The 17,142-nt window shown below is 37.8% G+C and overlaps 1 long non-coding RNA gene and 1 pseudogene across 2 annotated transcripts in view; both read right to left on the minus strand.

Moving 5' to 3' along the window:
• Positions 1–2,115: 2,115 nt before the first annotated feature.
• LOC149010863 (binding partner of ACD11 1 pseudogene) lies at positions 2,116–4,028 on the minus strand (annotated as a pseudogene). Its single transcript, XR_016174548.1, has 2 exons — positions 3,939–4,028; positions 2,116–2,779 (listed from the first exon to the last, which is right to left on the minus strand). The product of XR_016174548.1 is annotated as a binding partner of ACD11 1 pseudogene (transcript).
• Positions 4,029–4,233: 205 nt separating this feature from the next.
• The window catches only part of LOC149010864 (uncharacterized), a 55,853-nt gene continuing 42,944 nt past the window's right edge, over positions 4,234–17,142 (minus strand). The window contains exons 2-3 of the long non-coding RNA XR_016174607.1: positions 11,376–11,456; positions 4,234–4,321 (exon numbers count right to left, since the gene is read on the minus strand). This is a non-coding gene — a long non-coding RNA (uncharacterized LOC149010864). The remainder of the gene's footprint in view (positions 4,322–11,375; positions 11,457–17,142) is intronic.

A 17,142-nucleotide genomic window follows, 5' to 3' on the forward strand; every position in this document is an offset into this window, starting at 1 on the left:
TTGGGTCCTACTTTACATGGAGGTGAAGCCATGTTTTCCCATCTCAAAATCGATGGAAGGAAGATTAAGAAGCCAACATCAAAAGAGGATACATTGATGAGAACTCAAATGGTTAGTAGGCAAAAGCCTTAAAGAAGAAAAAAAGAACAAAAACCATAACTTATTCGTAGTATAATCACACCCAACTCTAAAATTGATATTAGACGAATCCGTTGTCCATCATGCATTGAGATGACAGCACCGTCTCACCTAAACTACATACAGATTTGGAAGTTCATGAATAAGAATGAAGCCTACAACGTACATCTCATCCCCTACACCACATAAATAGGCTTATGGGTGAGAGGTCTGTGACACAAGCAATTTAAGCCATTGAGTGTAGAATCCGAGCAATAAAGAAATAAAGAGCTACTGTGTATAGAGTTCCAATATTCTGAGTGTTTGGAGAGTCTGGAAAGAGGGAATGTTATATTCTTTTTTAGGGTGAGAGTGTGGGTTGAGAGGGGTACAAAGGATATCCAGTTCTGGATACAGGGTCAGGTTTGATTTTAAATCTAGGTGTCGTACCGTTATCATCTCCATTCTAGTAATGAAGAAGTTATGCCATGGACATAGACATCCTGATTCCATGGGTTTTATCCAAGAGATTGTAAAGAAATGGTGATGGCAGGACCTGAATGTCTGAAAAAAAGTGAATCAGGATCAATTGCAATCACTAAAACTCCTTGATGAAGTTCCTCAACTTGACTAAATGACACCATTTAGGCAGGATTTCCTCCCATTTCCCTTCAAATATAAAAGCTTGGTCTACCAAAAGGTTTCAAAGATTCAAGATTACCCTCTAAGGTCATGTTCCTGAGTTAGCATGAGGTGCTGGTAAATGCTGGTGAATAGAAATAAATTTGTAGGATCAGATCAACACCTTGCTACCAAAAACTTCACTAGACATTGTAAGGGCTTGATAAGCCTTCTGAGGGTTGAGACAATGCTTATCAGGATCATCAACAAGGGATCAGATGGGCAATTAAAGTAAAGCCAGGCTCAAGGAACATTTAAGTGCCTTAGGTGGTGCAACAAAATTGAGAGGATGGATGAATGTCCCTGTGTAACATTCACGAGGAACTCCAGTGAGAGACATTCAACATGCGAAGGCAGGTAGTTATTTTGGATACAATTGTCAGATTCAAAGTACCATAGCTTGTGTATATCAGTTTTTAGCCAGGAGTACTTGATAGCAACACCTCACTTCCGAAATGCGACCACTCCAAACAGCCAGAAATAAATTTGCCAATACTAAACACAGATTGAATACAAACATAATCCTTTCAAATCATGAATCTCTGAAACAAGGTAAACATACTAATCAGCCAAGTTAACATGTTATACATCAATTTTTACGTCAAACTTAGTTGGGGAAATGGATTGTCCATTGATATCCTCGTACACTGATACAAGTTAAAGGCTAAACAATATGGCTTCAAATCATGAATTTCAGAGAGATCCAACTTAAACTTTGGATTTAACTATTTTGTCTGCTCTCAATTCCCAATGTAAGTTTTAAACCTGCATCTCTCAGCTTTAGTTGAAACTGCATATGAAATTTATTATATCAATCCTAGTTTATAGCCCTCTTCTTCTGGACAATGCTGAAACATACTATATATTTAACAATAGTGTTCTTATCCAATAAAATAATTGTTTCCACCATATTTACCAAAACAAAGTTATTTCCATAACGTGATGTTTCCAGATTCTATTAGGAAACAACTTAATTCTCTTTTGTGGTTTATCTGTTGACAATTAAATTTTATTTATTTTAAACCAGAGAAAGAAAAAACAGAAAAGTGAGGATTGCAGCATTTTTTCAGTTCCTTGGGGGGGGGGGGGGGGGGGGCGCAATTCTAAACCAGGTAGTTGCAAATCATTTCCAAATTTTGAAGTGTGAAGGATCAAAAGCTTCACTACAACAAACAATGAAGCTATGTGGAGTTCCAAAGGTCAAATTAGGATTCATAAACTATAGTGAAACATTAGGAAGTGTCCCAAACAAAAAGCATCAAGTAGAAACCTTTAAAATCCATTCATTTAGTGATCTACATTCTACAACAGTTAAGCATTCCATATGAAATTCAATATTAGAAAAAAGAACAATATACCAGTAGTGGAAAAAATTGAAGTACAAAAATATAGTCGACCCAAGCAATCATATGATGCTGAGCTTACCTTCATTGGCTACATCAATTGGCACCTTTGGGGGCTCCCCTGTTGAAGGCTCATCAAAATGGATAGTGGAAAAGTCATTGACAATCCCTGTCCTATACCTACAGACGGTCGCCTTCTTCTCTTCCCCAGCTCCGTGAACCTTCTCCTTGGTAGTGTGACTCAAATCTTCAGCTACCTTGGTAACCTTGCCTAAGGCACTTGACACCCATGATGTGCCACTTGAGACATAATGGTTGTGCATCAGGGCTGACCCTGCAGAGCTTGCCTTGTGCTCAGCCAAACCAATGGCTGATCTTGTCTTCTCAGACATATGGAACCGCTCATTCACCTCCTTCATCTTCTCATTGACCATACAAGTCCCCATACTTATCTTTTCTCTCAGGCCCATCTTTCGGTCAAGGGACTCAACAGTGTTAGAGGCATTTGACATCAAGTGATGCCGTTCATCAAAGGCCCTTGCCTTGTTGAGGGCATCCTTCCCTAGTACAAATCCCCTAGCAAGCATGCTGGTCACAACATCCTCAGCCTTCTTGACAGCTGAATTTGCATTTGAAGGCTTCTACCATGTAATAAAAGATTATTAGAAGGAAATCCCTTTCAAAGAAAAAGATAAAATCAAACTCAATCTTATTACAACGTGAAAAAAAAACACAAACTCACAAAAAGATCTATAGTGATTCATGTGGTGATTTACTGATAACATGCCAATAAGGACAGGACAGAACATACATCAATACAGACTTCAGAAGTTTCAAATCTCAACCATATAGAACATGAATAAAATGTTGATCAGCAACTTAAGCTCTGGGCCGTTTGGGAGACATCCAGCTGAACATTCAATGGGATTGTGACCAAAATGTGCAACACGACTGAAATTAGCAATAAAATGAGTGTCATCAAACTGTAACAATTAAGTTCCACATTCATCTAAAATGAATAACTGGATACTTACTAGAATATGTTGGGGTCATTTTGCAAAATTTAATTCATTTACCACCCCCAAACACCCCCCCAAACAAAAAAAAAGGAACAAACCATGACTGGTCATACCCAGACCCACCACCAAACAACAGACTACAGTCTAACTAAACAAGAATTTCAGGTCAGTTGTGTAGCTAATCCTTCAATATTGTAGGTTAGCTTGCAGCAATTCTAAATGGAAACCTTCAAGCTTGGCTAAATGAAGCTGTCCTGCATCAATATGTAATTATGTATGCTACCTAGCCAAGTTCTTAACAGGCCTAATTCTGGTCTTTGGAAAATTCCAGGGCACACATCCATCTCGCACCATACTCATGGGAAATTTCAGAAGAAAACCATTTACATTGTGGCAAAATAATGCTTTAAATATGATTGAAAGGTAAACCTTGAAACAGGGTTAGCAGTCGATAATAGGATGAAAATGGCCCAGGACATAATAGACCATACAGTTGAGATAGAACAAAAAATTTGACATGTTGTGTATCCAATAGATGCTGCCAATCCGAGAATAGAATGGCCATGTAAACATCCCATTTAAGTCCGATAATAGAATGGCCATGTATAACATTCCATGTGGCTTAAATCAAGGGAGATATCAGATAGGAAGCATCACAAGGGGGAATGCCCCACATGCCTAGAACACAACTTGAAATTCCCTGCTGTTAGAACAATTGAAGAATAATTAGACTAGCAAAATATATGTAAAGAGAATTTTGACAGAACCAGAAAATTACCGGGTTCACTGGAACAGCTTCAGGGGGCAGCTGGTAATTCTTGACTGGTGTTACATAGATAGAAAGATCATAGATGGTTGCTCCCTGCATGAATTTTTCAATGACATTAAACATAAAGATTCAAAGTCTTCAGATGTGTACAATGATATCCTAGAGTTTTACCCACTTAAATCCTAACAACAATTTCTATATGGCTATAATAAACAATGTACGTTCTTTAGAAAAGTACTAGTAAACAAACCAGCCACTATATACTTAAAATAAATAGAAGAGACCAACCTTTGCATCTCAACATATTGAATATCACCAGAGAAAGAGAAGAAATGTTTGAGCTCCTGCTCTGATACAGCTAAGGAAATATTGCTGACTTTCACAGTCCTTATCTGTAACATGTAAGCAGAAAGTATATGCCATAATTTCCCAACAATTCCCAAAAAAGAAAAAATTATAATTAATGAATAAAGGGTATTGAGAACACTGAAGTCAAAATTAGGACCCTAACAATTATAGAAGTAATAGCAGAAAAAAAGTTTGACGAAGCCTAGCAGTGAAACTAAAGCAGTCTGAATGACTGATGCATGCTTGTGACATAAAGGTTTACTACAACATGAAAATTGAAGACAAAATTGCAGTTACAATAATTTGATGGGAAAATATAGCTTGACCTCTCTACTTTTGAAAAACAAATAGTTATTCAAATAACCTTCCTTAATAAAGTAACAAAAAGAACTAATTGGGGCACTTGAGAAGGAAGATATCCACAATTCACCTTCTAATGATTCCAAAAATGTCTACTAACTCTTTTTCATTTTCCACTTTTCATCTTCATTAGGCCCCATCTACATGACTTTGTCAATAACCTCCCTTCTCTAATCATTAATTAGTGGTAGGGCCTGAAAAAATGATTGAGTCAAACTGGACAGGTAAGCAGGGGTGGAACTATGTAGGGGTTGGCAGGGGCCATGCCACCCCACCCCCCAGTCCCCTGATTTTTTTAAATTTTTGATTAATTCATTAATTTTCCCTTATGTGAAATACAATATTCCCCCCCCCCCCCAAAAAAAAAAATAGTGGAGACAGTATTAGAGGTAAAGATAAAGGATATACATGTAATTCTTGTTTTCTATCTACGGTTATAATTAAAATCCAATTTTTAAGGAGGACAATTAATTCCCAATTAGAAACTAACTCATGATCCCTAAATTTCTCTCTATTTATTCTCTTTCATCCTATTTATTCTCTCACCTTCTCTCCTCTTTCCTCACGCACGACTAAAGGGAAAACTTGAATTTAGAAAAGCTAAACTTTTATCCTAAATCTTCTTCAAGGGACCACAATTGGGAATCCTTATTTCTCTCTCTCTTTTTCGGTTTATTTTCTCCCTTTCTCTCTCGATTTTTTTCTTTGACTCTTTCTCCTTTTTTTAATGTTGAATACGTATTAGTAAGAGGATGAACATCTCTTGCTGTTTTTCTTATTAATTACTTATTTTTATTTGTGGTTGATGTGAGAGAGCATGTATTTTTAACACACCAAATCAAATTCAAATACAACGAAATGCAAACTCTATCCTAGAATTTCAAAACACAACAGAATGAGAGAGTTTGTATTGTATCTAGAGTTATAGACTCTTAACACTTGCAACATTGGATTAGATCTATATATTTGAATTTTGAAAAGTTTGTTGTAAATCAAATCAATCATTGAGGAATTTTGCGATCTCAAAGATTGTCAAGTTCCATTATGATATTGGCGTTAGAAAGGTGTTTTGTGGCTTTTCACTTGTTCTTGTTTTTCTAAGAATTTAATATAGATTTTGAATTATTAGTAGTACAGTTTTCTTTCTAAATATTAGTACTAAAATATTTTCACTTGAATTTTGAAAAGTTTGTTGTATATCAAATCAATCACGGAGGATTTTTGCAATCTCAAAGATTGTCGAGTTCCATTATGATGTTGGCGTTAGAAAGGTGTTTTGTGGCTTTTCACTTGTTCTTGTTTTTCTATGAATTTAATATAGATTTTGAATTGTTCCGCCCCCCCCCCCCCAAAAAAAAAAATGTTGAATCCTAGGTCCACCCTTGCAGGTAAGAACCTAAGGGGGCTAAAAGTAGAGAAATTTAGAGCACCCATGGAAAACAATTCGATCAAAATGGTCGAAATTTCAACCGAAATGTTTGCAAAATTTCAAATCTAAACGAAATACAGGTACAAGCACGAAAAATGTTAGATATCATTTCGTATCGACCGATATATCGGTCGACACGAGTTGAAATTTCGGCCTGATACCATATCGGGCCAAAATGATACTTACGCAGGCTTTAAAATGTCCAAATCGAGTCATATTTCAACCTTACCGTCATTTCAAGCAGTATCAAGCGATATCGCCCTGGATATTTCGATCTGTTTTTTAATTTTATTTTTTTTATTTCTCTTGCTTTCATCCCCTTTTACACCTAATTTCTACAATTCCATTTCCTTCAAACACTAAATTTGCTCCTCAATTTGTGCATTTTCTCAAATCTTGCAATGTGAGTAACCAACTTCCTCATTTTTTTATTTTTGTTTCATTTGTGCCTTAAATCATCTTAAATTGCTTCCAAATTTATGTATGTTTACTTTAGAGTGTTGATCTATGAATTTGTAGTATCAAAATTAATTTTTTATTCTTCCCACTATTTTTTTATTTTTCTGTTATTAAAAATTATTTACTAAATTATGTATATTGCTAAAAATGTACATATATAGTACATGTATAAGCTTCAAATTAATATATGTGAGAGCTGAGACACCATATTGCTGTGATGTTGTTGAATTAATTTTTTTTATGTTAATTATGTAATTTTACTGTATTTAATATATATTTAAATAATTAAAAATATTCAAATATTAAAAAAACTAGTTAATTTCTGTTTTAAATTTAAAAATAGCAGAGTATTAGTGGAAGCATGTATGCAATTTTTAGAGCATGTTGTGGATATTTTAAAGATAGTTTGTGTGTATTTTATATATTTTAAAATTATTTATATGTAAAAAAAAAAAACTTATATAGTTATTATTATTTAAAAATAGGAGGTTATTATCAAAAGCATGTATGTCATTTTTGGAGCATATTGTGGAGCTTTTCAAGATACTTAATGTGTATTTCTTGTATCAGGCACTCTCTTTTAAAGATGTCAAACATAGCTTGGCAACATGGGAAACCACTGACAGCTAATAGGAGGAAGAGCGAGTGTAATTACTGCAAGAAACAAATAGGAGGAGGTAGGGCCACTAGATTGAAGGTGCATCTAGCTGGTGGCAACAGGGATGTAACAGGGTGTCCAAAGGTGCCCGCAGAGGTCAAGAAGGCAATGGCCTCATATATTAGTGGTGGAAAGCAAAAGAGGAAAGAGGAGAATACAGAGGGATGAGTTTGAGGATACCTGCTTAGATGACCTTCCAGATCCTGAGGATTATGGTATGGATGAGCCAGGAGAGTGTGACCCTGATCTAGAGGCCGATCAGCTGAGGAGGGCGATGATGATGAGTAGGGAGCAACAGAGGATTGATGACACGAGGAGGCAACAGAGGGGTCTGGGTTGTGGGTCCTCTAGAGAGCCAGTAGGTGTGGGAGGCACAGGTGGCTCCAAAGTCCCTATGAGGAGGACTCAGAGTGTAAGGCAAGAGGCTCCTATCCCACGGGCCCCTACAAGGGGTCGAGCTTCGTCAAAACATCCTACAAATACGGATCTTGAGATTCTTTGCAATGATCTGGCCCTATTTACGAGGCCTGAGCATAAACAAAGAAAGTTGAAGCACTTATGGGTGAGTGTGAAGGAAAAAGTGGGGATGGCTTTCTCCAAATGGGCTTATTACCATAGTGTATTCCAGCACATACAGCCCAGGGGCCCTACTAAAGAAATATGATTAAGGAGATAGGCAAGGGTGGGAGTGGTGTACAGGGCCCCACTCCATATGAGATATATAATGTGTATTTGCCAAAGCATAAAGAGGACTTAAATGAGTACATTAAGGGATTAAAGCCCATGTGGAATCATTATGGAGTGACTGTGATGGCTGATGGTTGGACTAGTCCCGCTAGACAGTCCATCATCAATTTCATGTTGAATTGTGATGGGAGGACAATGTTCCTCAAGTCAGTAGATGCATCCGGTGAGAAGAAGGATGCAAAATACATTTACAAATTATTGAAGCAAGTGGTGAAGGAGGTTGGAGTGGAAAATGTGATTCAAATTGTGATTGATAATGGCTCCAACTACAAGAAAGCTGGGTTGAAAATGCAGGAGAACTCCAGGTATCTAAACATATAGTATTAATTTTCATTTGTAAATACAAATATTTACATTACACATATACATGTACACTTTATAACTTTGTATTGATGCCTTGATGGATGGACAAATATAAGCTCTTTTGGACTCCATGTGTTGCTCACTGCCTTGACTTAATGTTGAAGGACATCGGAAAGGTCAAGCTTGTGAAGAATACTGTGGAGCAAGCCCGACAAGTTAGCTCCTTCATCTATAACCACACCTATGCATTAAGGATGATGAGGGACAGGTGTCAGGGTGAGTTAGTGAGACCAGGCATAACCAGATTTGCTACTAATTAGATAGCACTGCAGAGCTTTGAGAGTAAGAAGACTGGCCTTAGGAGCATGTTTGCATCAGAGGAGTGGTTTAATTGGGGTTCTTCATCAGTGGGAGGAAGGAGAGCACAGTTGACCATACTCGATGAGACTTTCTGGCACAATGTGAGGATAGTGGTGAAGATGCTTGAGCCTGTGGTGCATGTGTTGAGAATGGTAGATCAGCAAAGAAAACCTACTCTACCACACATATTTGCTGCAGTAGAGAGGATGAAGCAGCAAGTTGCTCAAGTCCACCCACATGGCAACAAGAGAGTCCTCCAAATCATCGACATTAGATGGGAGTCTATGTTGCAGCATCCACTGCATAAGGCTGGTGAGTTGTTAAGTCTAATATTTAATTTAATTTTCATTATGTTATGTTATCACACATTCACACTATTAAGCATTAACTATTCCCTTTTATGACATACTTTTTCTTACACAGCATACTATTTATATCCCAAGTACCATTACAAGGACAATCTTGGGATGAGGCAAGATTTGATGGATGCAGTCCAAACTGTAGTGGAGAAGTTGGAACCGGATCCAACTAAACAAGCAATCATCCTTATGGAGGTGAGATAGTGATTTGAAAATTTTGATATTCACAATTCATAGTTTTATACTAAGTCATTAACATAGTGAGTAGTAACTAGTAACTAGTTATTGTTTTTTCTCTTTATATATTAGATAAAGGCATTTAGGGATGCCACTGGGAGCTTCGGTCGTTTTGTGGCCGTATCGGGACAGGAATCCACCCCTGTGAGTAAGTTCATTCATTTATTTCATTATACATTTAATTATTATATTCTATCTTTAATTTAGTTATTTAAGTATTAAAATGACTTGTAGTCTATGTTTGTTGCAGCTGAGTGGTGGTTGCAATTTGGACGTGATTCACACCACTTGAGTAGGATTGTAAGCAAAGTGCTCTCCCAAACATGTTCTCGCCCATTGGTTGTGAGCGAAACTGGAGCACCTTCAGCCTCATTTACTCGAAAAGGAGCAACTGATTGGGTGTGAAGCATCTAGAGGACCTTGTCTACATACACTATAATATGAGACTGAGAGAGGATCATATTAGACAAGGGATGGACAGAGAGAGTACCAATATCGAGTTGGCCGATATATTTGAGATGGATGATGATGATAACCCAGTAGTTGATCGGATCGGGGACAATAAAGAGTCATTGGTGGATGAGGAGGGAGGACGTCCCAGTAGACAAATTGCAGAGGAGATGCGGGTTGATGTGGAGGACTTCATGGCGAGGGAGGGGAGTGCACATGCACAGCCCGCTCGTCCATTCGTGTCACACCCTAGTGCATCCACCCAGAGTGAGGATTTGATTGTCTGGTCCGACATTGAGGATGAGGTGACTCAGGCCTCCAATGATGACGACGATGGTGGTGATGATGACGATGGCGGTGATGATGGAGGGGATGAAGAGGGTGTTGGACCTCGTGATCAGGATTCAACTGATCCTAGGGACAGACCACCACCACCACGTGAGAGTCAAGGGTGGGGAGGACGACCACCAAGATTCACGGGGGAGAGTCAGTTCACCCACGCGACACAGGATTCAGACCATACTGAAACTGCATCTCGAGGCAAAAATGTTTCCTCTACATATTCGAGGAAGGGGAAGGGGAAGGGGAGACAGCACAGCTGGAGCACAGAGGACAAGCCATCATATGGGTCCTACTGTCCAGCCGATGCCGAGAGCTTCGTGGGATCTATGAGATCGATGAACATTAATGATGCTAGAGACTCCACCTCCAGAGGATCCGGATGGCATAGGCCTGCAGAGTCCTCATATGATACTGCTATGGAGAGTATTGGTTCTACCAAGTTGACTTATGGTTATGGACCATATGGTGTCCCTCCTGGCTATCAGATTCAGGGTCAGGCCAGTCAGCCACTAGTGGAGTCTTATGGTTATGGAACAACCTATGGAGCTTATGGTGTCCCTCCACTGTCACCTATCGGAGTCAGCCACTGGGACCTTATCAGTATGGACCTTATCCTTCTCCTGAGAGCCAGGGTGCTCTTTCATTTGTTGAGCAGATCTTCCAACACTATTCCACAGCCACAAGGCTCACCACCACCAGTTCCTTCTTTGGAGATTCACAACTTCCCACCGTCAGTAAATCTTATGCATGTGGATGAGGCCACGTACAGAGATGCAGTTGTTGACTACGTCCAAAACCATATGGGGCGAACATCATGGGAGTTGTATTGTCATTTGTATAGGGTGCAAACAGAAGAGGGAGACCTTGAGGCTTGAATAGAATAGACTTGTAAGTAATAACATTCTCGCTTCTTCTCTGATGTACTATATACTTGGAAAGTTGGATGTTACATTTTCAGTAGTTTTTTTAGTAAACTAGTAGTTCTATAGTGTTTATTATGCTTGAAATAGGTAGAATGCAAGAATCCAAATCAATTTGAGTGCATTTGAGGCTCGAAATTGAGTTTTCAAGAGTCAGATAAAAAGTTCCAGTTTCTGTAGAAATTTCGACCGAAACCTGGAAATTTCGACCTTGCAAAAGGTCGAAATTTCCATTTCGACCGAAATTTCTTCCTTGAGAGCACCTAGTTAACAATTGTTTATAAATTGGAATAATTGTCTCCATTTCCTTGACCATTGTTTCTCTTAGCACATCATTCTGATCAACTGATCACTAAAGTTCTGAATATGCAAGTATTTTGAGTAAGCAGATTGCACAAGTCTAGTTGTGACTAAGCTCGTAATAATGTAATAATCTTAAAAGATAATGGATTTTCAAATAAATTTTTATCTCACATCTGAAACATTGATTGTCCAATTGGATGTAATGGTCGATGGGTCTGAACCTTTGTTCAGATCACTTTGATGCACTGGGACCTGCAAATAACATGCCCAATTAGGAATTTCTTAGGGAGAAAAGGAAAACCAAAAAGTAGGCATTCAAGCCAAACAGATATTAATAGAACTATAAAAACTCAATAATCACATAGATGTATGCAGTTTGCAGTAAACAAAACACATATAGTGAATAAAGATAGCAAGCAAATGAAATGAACAGCAATCCAATGAAAGTCCTTACTTGACAAGGCATCAATAATCATGACAGTTCAAAGTTCAAACTATAATGAGACAGGTGATCAGGCTAAAATATTGTAAATGATACCATTTGATATTAATGTCATCAGATTCTACTTAAAATCTACATAATCATTCACTTAAAATATGCCTCATCAGGCCCTACAATCCTTGAGTCATGATAAGGTTGAATACTCCAACATTCAGAACTTGGGCCACGCATGTTTCGGCCAAGCACATCACTACTACCTTACTATCTTTAATTTTACACCAGGCTTGACAAGTGAAAGAGAAGAAATCCTCCCATGTGCACCCTCACTATTTCACGAGCTTTTCCTTTCCTACACACAGATCAAGAAATCTCGCTTTTTTGAATAACCAAGATGAGATATAATGTGATGCCAAAAAGTAATAGATATTAGTTCTGATCTTGAACCGAGACTTCAGTTTGGCCAAAATATTGACCAGAGCAGCCTTAAACAGTCCCCTCTACCTTGCTCAAGTCAACAAAACTCAAGTGAGATTGCCCCCTTTTATTTCTGCTGAAATTTTCTTCTCATTCTTGATTGGAGCAGCTGCTGAAGGTGATAACCATGGTAAAAAAATTTGGAAAAATATCGTCGAACGCTGGGGGCTGAAAAAATATCACAAAATATCGCCGAGAAATCAACAAGAAATCAACAATTTATTGATATATCGATGATAATTCGATAAATCGTGATAATTTCAATGAAAAATCGCCATATATATAATTTCGCCCATTTTTGGCGACAGAATTTCAGTGTTTTCCAGAGCTTCTCTCTCCTGTTTCTTGCATTCTTACCTTATTTTGCTTTGATTTTTGACATCTACCAATAGGAAGAGAATAATCTTGGGGACCATTAGCGTTGACCTGGGGGTCACCATGGATGTCACCATCCATTTGTGTCATTAAATCCACACCTCCTCCAATCTACATGAGAGTTTCCTTGTAATGGTCTCAAACTAGAATCTTGGCAGTTTCCTTGAATGTGAGATTGATTAGAATCATGCAAGACTCCATGCATAGGAATATTGCCAGAATTATGCATGTTACCTCGTAATTTCTCGCCATCTATACCTTCCATATATCCTTCCGCTAGCGCAGAGAATCTGCATCCACCATTACTTCCATCAATAACTCCTTGCACCGAATTAGGAAAGTTTAGATTGTCTTTCATTGGTCTCCTCCACTCGGGTGAAATTTGACTGAAACAACCCCCCCCCCCCAATGTCTGCAAAATTCCACTGACATTTCAGGGTTTCGCTGGTTTTGCCAGCCAGTGAAACCCCGATATGGGGCAAAATTTCGGACCTTGGTGATAACCAACACTCCTACACCCTCTATACCTAGTTGTACACATTTTTCAAGCTAAACTTCAATGAAGGAAACCACATTCTCTCAATGGAGGACTGTAATTGCACGGCCACACAGAGCCCTTACAAATGCCAAAAAAACAAAGGGCAACGTGCAACTATTGTCAAAGGTTCTCATTGGAGGTAAAACAAGGTTAAAGCAACATATGGATGAGGGTAATATCAAGACACCCAAGGGCCACCAAGTTCTTGCTGATGTGCAACAAGCAATAGCATAGCATTTTTGAGCTAGCTAGAGCTTGAGGGCTGGAGAAACTGCAAGACCTGGTGGAGCTGGTGGCATTGGTGAAGCAGGAGCTGCTCAATGACTTTTGATTTGGTTGCATGGTGCTAAGTGCTTAGTACATACACTCTCAAGTCATAACTTTTCCCTTTCGATTGATCATTTGAACTAACTTTTCCCTTTCGATTGATCATTTGAACTTTGTAATTTAAAATATGAAGATGAAAATGTTTATGTATTAGACTTGTTTGAAGTTTGGAAATTGAACGTTAGTGTACGAGTAATTGAGTATATGTTATGTACACAAGGCCATCTTAGGGTGAATCTTCAGCTAGAGTTTCAAACTTGGGGCAGCCCTGGAAAAGGCTGCAATTGTAGGCTGTGATGGAGGAAGAATTAGAGGAATTAGAAGAGGGGAGGGAGTGCTCACACTCACACACCAGGCACACAGGCTCTCACAAATATAACTCAATCCATTCTATTCAATCTGAAATCCTTATCCTGATACAAGCTATTTAAATAAAATAAAACACAAATCCTAGTTGTAATCAAAATAAAATAGAACCCAAATCAAAGTCTACAACGCTCTCATGTAGGAGTACTAAATCTAATAAAGGATTAAAACTAAAACTGAAATGAAGTATTTATCTAAATCCAACTCTTGTCGGACCACACCCCATTGGACCAGTTCTTTTCTGTTGGACGTAAACCGAATGAACTGGTCTAATGCTGCATCAACTCTCGTGGTGTGGAGGAAAATTCACCCACAATTCTCGGAAAATGAAAGCATCAGTACCATATGATTGGCATCCACAAATACTGACTTTAATGGGCAACAATCCAATGCATCTCAAGGTCAGTGGCTTATAGCCTTTACGGAATGATGTCTCTTCATTGGGAATCTTCTCATGAGCTTTGACAACCAAAATCAGACCATTGAACAATTCTTCAATTTCAACTTTAGTCAAACCATGCAAATCAATTTGATCGCTGCTTTCGTGGGCTTCAATTTCTTCTACATCTGACTCATTTTCTGAGGATTGTAACATCCATGACATCACATCATAGAAATTGTTAATAATAAACAAGCAGCTCTAGAAGACCTGTTGTCAAGTTAGAAAACTCCTCTCGCATTTTAGAGCCCCCCATTGAGCAAATGGGATAAATCTTCTAGATCAATCTTCTTATAGTGGGTGTATTATAGTGATAAACGGAGACCGGTAAATTAGTGGGACTTTAGAAGGGGACGGCAGAATTGTATAGTGAAACTCTATAGATAGACGAAAATTTTGTAAATAAGTGAAACTATACAAGTAACGGTAAGAATATAAATAGTTTGAACTAATATATGTGGCAGTGAATTTGTAATACTGGAACTAAAATCAGAAAAAAGTGGGTTAACATAGGTTTGGGAGGGGTCATAGTTCGAGGTCTCGCAAAATCTCGCCAAGGTCTCACTTCTTTGGGACCTCAAGACAAGATACAAGGTGAGAAAAAAATAGTTCAAAATCTCGGCCAAGATCTTTGTCAAGTCGAAATCTTGAACCAAGACCAAGATCATGATTGAGCGACACCTTTAAAACTGCCTCCTTGACTGAGATATCTCAATCTTGACCTATCTTGACATAGCTCCTTTCAAGTCCGAGTCTTGGTAATTTCACCGGATTTTTCATCATAAACTTGGTTGAATCTCTACCTAAGTTGCATCAACAAGGTGTTTAGCTCGTCTACAACAAAGATTTATTGATCTCAAATCAAATCTTGAAGCAAGATGATGTTCTTCCAAAGTTGCCTCATTGATTTTAATCTTGTAATCTCGTCATATAACTTAGAAGTACAGCATTGTTGTAATGTGAAATTTTGAACAACTAAACATATTTGATGCAGTATTTGACTTTAAATCTTTATTTTCATTTATATGAAGTAATAGTTGTATATTCCAAGTTTCATAAGTCTGCATGTTCACTACTTCATCATATAGGTTTCATAGTTAGGATTGAATTGGAATTCATATATATACACTTGTTTTCTCATAATTAAGGCCACCACTATGTTTAGAAGGCCTAAAAATAGGCAGGATACCAAATTTCAACCCAAATTGAGCCCTAATACTATCCAAGATGGGACTGAATTGCTCGAGTTGAGGTGGGATTTTTTACCACATCTCGGCTGAGATCTCGCAAGAACTCAATTTTTTGAGGGATCAAGATTTCGAACCATGGTAGGGGTAGATTAGTAATAAGAGAGAAAAACAAATTAAAATAGGAAGTGAGGAGATAGTTTGGGAAAAGAAGATCAAGCTAATAAGCAATAACTAACCAATAAGTGGATCCTAGTCCAAATTTCATTTGAAACTACCAAAATTTCAGTTTTTTACACAGCCAAGATGAAACCTGGGGGACAATTTTTTCCCCCTAGTTTAGACCGAGATGGGTTGAAACCAGGCTTTCCACTGAATTCTGCAAAACCCTACTTAGAAGTCCCAAATGTCAGTCTTTGCAAAATCGCTGGGGCCGCCAATTGAAATTTCGAGGATTTCCCCCATTTTTGCCTCTTTCAACGTCTTTTAACCTCAAAAATCATCACTACTTGGTCTTCCTTCCCCTGTTTGTTTCTTGCTCCATTGTTATAGTTCTAACGGATTATATGGTGGACTTGTTGGATATAGTGTGCCTGCATATGGGTATGGGGATGGTTAGGATTAGGTGCATTTTTTGTGAGCTCCATCTTTGGATATGCATCACACTCAAGTTGGGCCAGCTCAGCCATCATCTTCTTACAATCTTTTCCTTGATGATAAATTCCCTAGGTTGGTATATCCAACTTATGCTGACAATGACACCTATAGTTTCATATTGTTAGACTACCTGAATAAATATTCCAAGACTACGACATAAGAGTCTTTGTCCACCATTTAGAGCAGTGGATTTGATCTTACCAATACTATGCATCTTGTGGGATAGATCCGCCAAGGAACTCAACTAGGAATTGAGTGAAGATGTTAATAAAAGTTTCTTTTTGGTCATTTACTTTGTGGTTATTGTATTTATATGAAACATATAAAGTACTAATTTAATTTTTTTTCAATTTTACAAGTGTTGTATTTGTCAAAACCTCTCAAGTATACTACCACTGAATGATAATTCTCCATTGGTTTTTCTAGAAAAATACATGTGCCATGGTTTTCTTTATGCTTTAAATAGGTTGTATGCAAAAATATAGATTAAAAAAAAAGCCATGAAAATAGGGCCGAAACCATCAATCAAGTTGTCCTAGTAAACTTCCCATGTTTCAATTGAGATGGTCCAAATTTTGACCTCAACTTGTTTTCGAGGCTGGTCGAAACTGAGATTTTGATCCTTGAAATGGAAGGGGTTAATTTAGGAAATAGAGAAAAGAGGCCCTAAAATAAAAGAGATAAGACTTAAAATTTAGGGGGTATAACGGGGAACAAAGGAAGAAAAAATAAACAAAACAAATATGAGGTTAGAAAAGTAGACCTCAAAGCTAGGTTAGCTCTAGAGAAGAAATAACTTAAATTGCAGAAGACAAGGAGGAATATGGGGAGGAGTTGGGTAAAATAGAAGGGACTTATCTCACAAGGTAGTCTTTTTTTTTTTTTTTTGCAGCTTCATAGGAGTTGTAAATGCTACCGGAACAATGCCCTATTTATTTTTTTTCTTTTTTTCTTTTTTTTTTTCTTTTTTCTGGTTCTACTTCCTGTCTCTAGACCTCTGCTTCTTCTTTCTTTCTTTCTTTCTTTCTTTTTTTTTTTTTCTCTCTCTCTCTCTCTCTCCCCCTTCCTTGCTACACTGTCTCCTCTTTCTTTCTGAATTCTGGTTCTCTCTACTACTCTTTTCCTTTCTCTTT

Source organism: Hakea prostrata, chromosome 7 (genome assembly GCF_041222555.1).
Source record: "Hakea prostrata isolate BN-2017 chromosome 7, UWA_Hpros_2, whole genome shotgun sequence".
Classification (NCBI taxonomy): Eukaryota; Viridiplantae; Streptophyta; class Magnoliopsida; order Proteales; family Proteaceae; genus Hakea; species Hakea prostrata.